The 5,019-nt window shown below is 36.4% G+C and overlaps 1 long non-coding RNA gene across 1 annotated transcript; it reads right to left on the bottom strand.

Moving 5' to 3' along the window:
• Positions 1-1,324: 1,324 nt before the first annotated feature.
• On the bottom strand, positions 1,325-5,019 carry LOC117031978 (uncharacterized). The gene is made up of 3 exons (XR_004424661.1): positions 4,669-5,019; positions 3,433-3,472; positions 1,325-2,298 (listed from the first exon to the last, which is right to left on the bottom strand). It is a non-coding gene; the product is annotated as an uncharacterized LOC117031978 (long non-coding RNA).

The following is a 5,019-nucleotide window of genomic DNA, read 5'->3' as shown; positions in this document are numbered from 1 at the left end:
CCACAAGTGGAATTGATGGGCCATTTGGGTAGTTCTATATTTAGTTTTTCGAGTAACCACCATACTGTTTTCCATAGTGGCTGCACCAGTTTGTAATTCTACCAGCAGCACACAAGGCTTCCCTTTTCTCCACATTCTCATCAACATTTGTTATTTCTTGTCTTTTTGATAATAGCTAATCTGACAGGTGTGAGGTGGTATCTCATTGTAGTTTTGATTTGCATTTCCCTGATGATTAGTGATGTTGAGCATATTTTCATGTATCTATTGAATCTGTATGTCTTCTTTGGAAAAAAATATTTATTCAGGTTATTTGCCATTATTTAATCAGATTGTTTTTATGATGTTGAGTTGTATCAGTTCTTTATATATTTCGCACATTAACTCCTTATTAGATATATTATTTGTAAATGTCTTCTCCCATTCAAGTGGTCACCGTTTTGTTTTGTTGATGGTTTCCTTCACTGTGCAAAAGTTGTGTTTAGTTTGATGTAATCCCATTTGTTTATTTTTGCTTTTGTTGTTTTTGCCTGGAAAGACACATCCAAAAAGTATTATGTAGGCTGATGTCAAAAAGTTTACTGTCTCTATTCTCTTCTAGGAGTTTTATATTTTCTGGTCTTATATTTAAGTCTGTAATTCATTTTGAGTTTAATTTTTTGTATATAGTGTGAGAAAGTGGTACAGTTTTATTTTTTTGCATGTGTCTGTCCAGTGGGAAAACCATTTATTTAATTTATGATAGTTCTGCCATTTACTAGCTCTGTGATCATGCCTAACCCCTTTGAAATTCAGTGTCATGAACTTAAAATGAGAATAGCAATATTCTCCTAATCAACGAATATTGGTTGAGTATATGTCATGTTTCAACCCTTCTCTAGGCACTGGATATGACAGTGGACACAACACAGCCCATGTCTCAAAGGATCAAGTGGGAAGTAGATCGATTTTGACCAATATGCCAAAATATATGTATTCGTATGGATTTGTTCCCTCAAATCTGAGGTCTAAGGAGAGTTACTTAAGTACAACTCAGTTTCATTGACTTGGAGGTATTTTCTTTCCAGATCTCCACTTCATTTGCCAAGCCTGGCCAACAAATGACTTCTGACATTTCTAAAAATTGAATCTACCATCTGTAATGATGAGCAGGGAAGAGAAAGAGGTGGGGTTAATTTATTTATTTAGCAATATCTAATCAATTTATTTAGCAATAGCAAAAGACAAAAGCACTTAACAGAATGTGCTAATGACAGAAAGTAAAGGCAGTTAAGACTAAACTATATACATTGATAACAATGTCATGTCAAAGGAGTATACGTACATATAAGTTTAAGAGATCCCAACATATGTTTACTATTGATCAAAACTCACTTGGCTAAATACACAAATAACATCAATAAGGAGTATCCAAAAGCAGTAACAAACTCTATAGGATAGCAACTATTATAGTAGATGCCAAAAGCTCACCAAACCTTAGGAAAAACAACAGTGGAAAGGTCAGGAATCAAAATCTTGCCAGGTCTGCAGCTGGGAAAGCTAAGGCATCTCTCACTGCTGCTTGCTAGTTCCCAAGAATGCTGGTGTTATTGCCGTTGCCGTTGCTGTTGTTGTTGTTGGAAGTCAAGACATCTTCTGATGTTGTAAGCTGCAAGCTGCATACAAATTTCCAAAATGCTAACAAGTTCTTAAGAAGGCTAACCATGGGGAACAACATTGGAGAGGTAGGGAACCAGCCAGACCTCATTAGGTTCGCAGCTGGTAGTCAGGGTGTCTCCTGGTGTTATAAGCTGCATGTTGCTGGAAGTTTCCCAAAATATTAGAATGATAAAGAATCACCAATGACAAGTGACAAAATTACACTGCCAACTGATGTCTGTCTTATATATTTTTTCAGATGTACCTTAGAGCCAACCTCCTTGTTCCTGCCTCCGCCTCAGGGAATGGTCAGTTCGGGGAGGGTCCAGCAGTTACTGTGATAAAAATATTGTTTATCCAGCTGAAGGGCCAGTTCATTCGGACAAACAATACTTACTGTTTTTGCCTGGGACCATTGGCCCAAGGCCTTCCAGTGCTTGGCAACGTGCCTGTCACCTCACTCTGATATAACCTAGTTACTTCTCTACCTCATCTGCTGATGTAGACAAAATAGACAAAAAAACATCTGAAAGTTAGTCTGGGACAAACCTCACATGCAGTCCTCCACATGCGAGGGAACAAAAAGCTAACCAGTACCTCATGTGCAGTCTTTCACATGAGGGAACCGCAAACCAGTCTCTCCTGTGGGGGAACAAAAAGCTACCGGACAAAAGATAACATCAGCCAATGATGGCAAGTTTTCTCAACATCTTCCCTACACCATCCAAACACACAACTGTATCATAAGTCATCAGAGATATACATCAGAAGTTTGGAAAGGAATTTTAAAAAAAAATACTAAAACTATTAGGTTGGTGCAAAAGTAAATGTGCTTTAGAAAGTTGAAAATAATTGCAAAAACCGCAATTACTTTTGCACAAATTTAAAATCTGGAGCCAATTTGTAGTATCTTCTATCTGCTAGGCATTGTGTCAGTTTCTCTATAAACAATATTTAACTTAATTTTCCCACAGTGCTATGATTACGCACTTTAATATGTTTCCATAGTAACTGGTTCTTGTCTTTGCCATGGCCCTTAACATACTCTACCTCCCACTAGATTCCTTGGGACAGGGGCTGTGTTGTATCCACTGTGGTACCCCGAGCGTCTAGAGCAGAGGATAGAATACAACATATACTCAGCTAATTCTTGTTGAGTAGAAGAATATTATTATCCTTGTTTTAAAATTCATGACATTGAGTTTCAAAGGGAGGTAGTAAATGACAGAACTGTCATTTAAGTTAAATATATGGTTTTCCTTATTCAAAATCCAGCTTCTCTCTCGTTTTCGGCTAAATAGAGGTCCCTGTATCGAGAAGCTAGGGAACAACTATAGGACATTGCCACAAACTGAATGAAGTAGTAAAGATAGAAGTAGGTATCTGGTATTACGGCTAATTCAATAATGAAGACTCCAGTTGGGATAGAACCAGAGCTCTACTATCTTGCTGTGGGAACACCAAACGGTACAACCACTAAGGAAAACAATGTGGTAGTTTCGTATAAAGTATTTGCATACCTCGTGACCTAGCAGTCCCATTTCTAAGTATTTACCCAACTGAAACGAAAAACTATGTTTACATAGAAACCTGTACATGAATATTTATAGCAACTCTATTCAAATTCACCAAAACCTGGAAACAACTCAAATATCCTTTAACTGCTGGATAGATAAATGGCTATATCCCTACCAATGAATAAAAAGAAACAAATTACTAATAGGTACATAACATGGATGAATCTCAAAGGCATTATACCATGTGAAAAAAAATCAGATTCAAAAGGCTACTTACATATTATATGATTCCATTTATATGACATTCTGGAAAAGACCTACAGGAACAGAAACCAGAAAGAAATTGCCAGGGGCCAGGGTAGGGGGAAGGGTTGACTACAATGTAGTATAAAAAAATTGGGGGGAACAATAGAACAATATCTAGATTGTGATGACGGTATACATTTGTTGGTGATCACAGTACTGTGCAATATCAAGGGTCAATTTTACTATAGTTTTTAATTTAAAAACAGCAAAAAGTTGGAAGAAGTAGAAAATAATAATTAGGCATACACTTCCCAAAAGACCCAGCAATTCCACTTGTAGGTATTTACCCAAGGAAAATAAATATGTATGTCCCCAAAATGCCATTATAAGGAGTGTTGGAAGAATGAAAAATAATAATATTTGTCCAGGGAGATAGGAACATTGGGTTGGTGTGAGCTAATTCTAATCTCTCATAATGGAAAGACGATACTGTTTTAAGTTGATTAATCAAGAAATTATAGGTACCTGCAAATTATTCAGTATTAATGGAGCTAAATAAGAGAAGAACTAAACAGGAACAATTAAAAATGTTGCCTCTAGGGAGAGAGATTGAAGGCAGGGAAGGGTGGGGCAGGAAAACATTTTTTTAAATTATGTGCTCTTCATTATTTGACTTTTTTTGTCTGGTCCCTGTGCTAATTAAATTAAAAGCCTTAAAATCAAGAAAATTTAATATGTTTATCAAGCGTAATACTAGATTAAATAGTACTTTTTCCAAATTAAATCACATCATTAACCAAATATTTTAATGTGTAGGATATATATTTTTTAAATGATAAAACAAATTATACACATTAAGTTTTCAGCTGCCCTTGAGACATAAATTGGGAATCATACTATTTATGAGTGTCTCTATGTCTTTAAATTTTTTCTAGGCACCATACAGTGAAGTAACTACAGAATCGAAGGTAACCCCTTCAAGGAGCTCACTTTCTGATAAAGAAAACGTTTTAGGCAAACAAATGCTTGCTGAGCAACATTCTCAACCAAGGTGATTAATGTCAAGGAAGAAACTTTCTCTTAAACTGGAAGGATGAGTAAGGCAAGTTTCTTTTCCCATCAAAACAAGCCAAGACCAGAAGAGAAGGAAAATGGGTTCCAGGTGAGAATGCTCTTAGGGAGTTTTATATGACACAAAGGAAAGCAGAGCCCATTCATTTTCCTCTCCTACCAGCTGTTCTAATGGCATAAAGTGCTGCTGTCCTACCCATATACATCTGCTTGCAGACTGGCATCTGCAGATGATTGTCTCCAGGTGTTTGCCTGAAGAAAGATCCTGAAAGTCAATGCAAGCTGGAAGCCTGGCCTCCAAGAACAGATGCTGGCCTGCAGGTTTCTGCAGACCTCTGCAGATATATTTTGAGAAATAAAGTTGACATCAAGTTCTGAAAAATAAAGATGGCATAAATTAAGAAATTGAAAAATTGCCTTTAGGACACTTTATCTTTACATACTTAAAACATTTTCTTTGTATAAAGCTTCTGTGTGGTTCATGATTACAAACCTTGGATTCTATTTCTTCTCAAAGAAGAAATAGCCTGCCATTTATGCTAAACAT

This window comes from Rhinolophus ferrumequinum, chromosome 2, assembly GCF_004115265.2.
Source record: "Rhinolophus ferrumequinum isolate MPI-CBG mRhiFer1 chromosome 2, mRhiFer1_v1.p, whole genome shotgun sequence".
Classification (NCBI taxonomy): Eukaryota; Metazoa; Chordata; class Mammalia; order Chiroptera; family Rhinolophidae; genus Rhinolophus; species Rhinolophus ferrumequinum.
The sequence above is the reverse complement of the archived record's forward strand: the minus strand, read 5'-3'. Positions and strand labels throughout refer to the sequence as shown.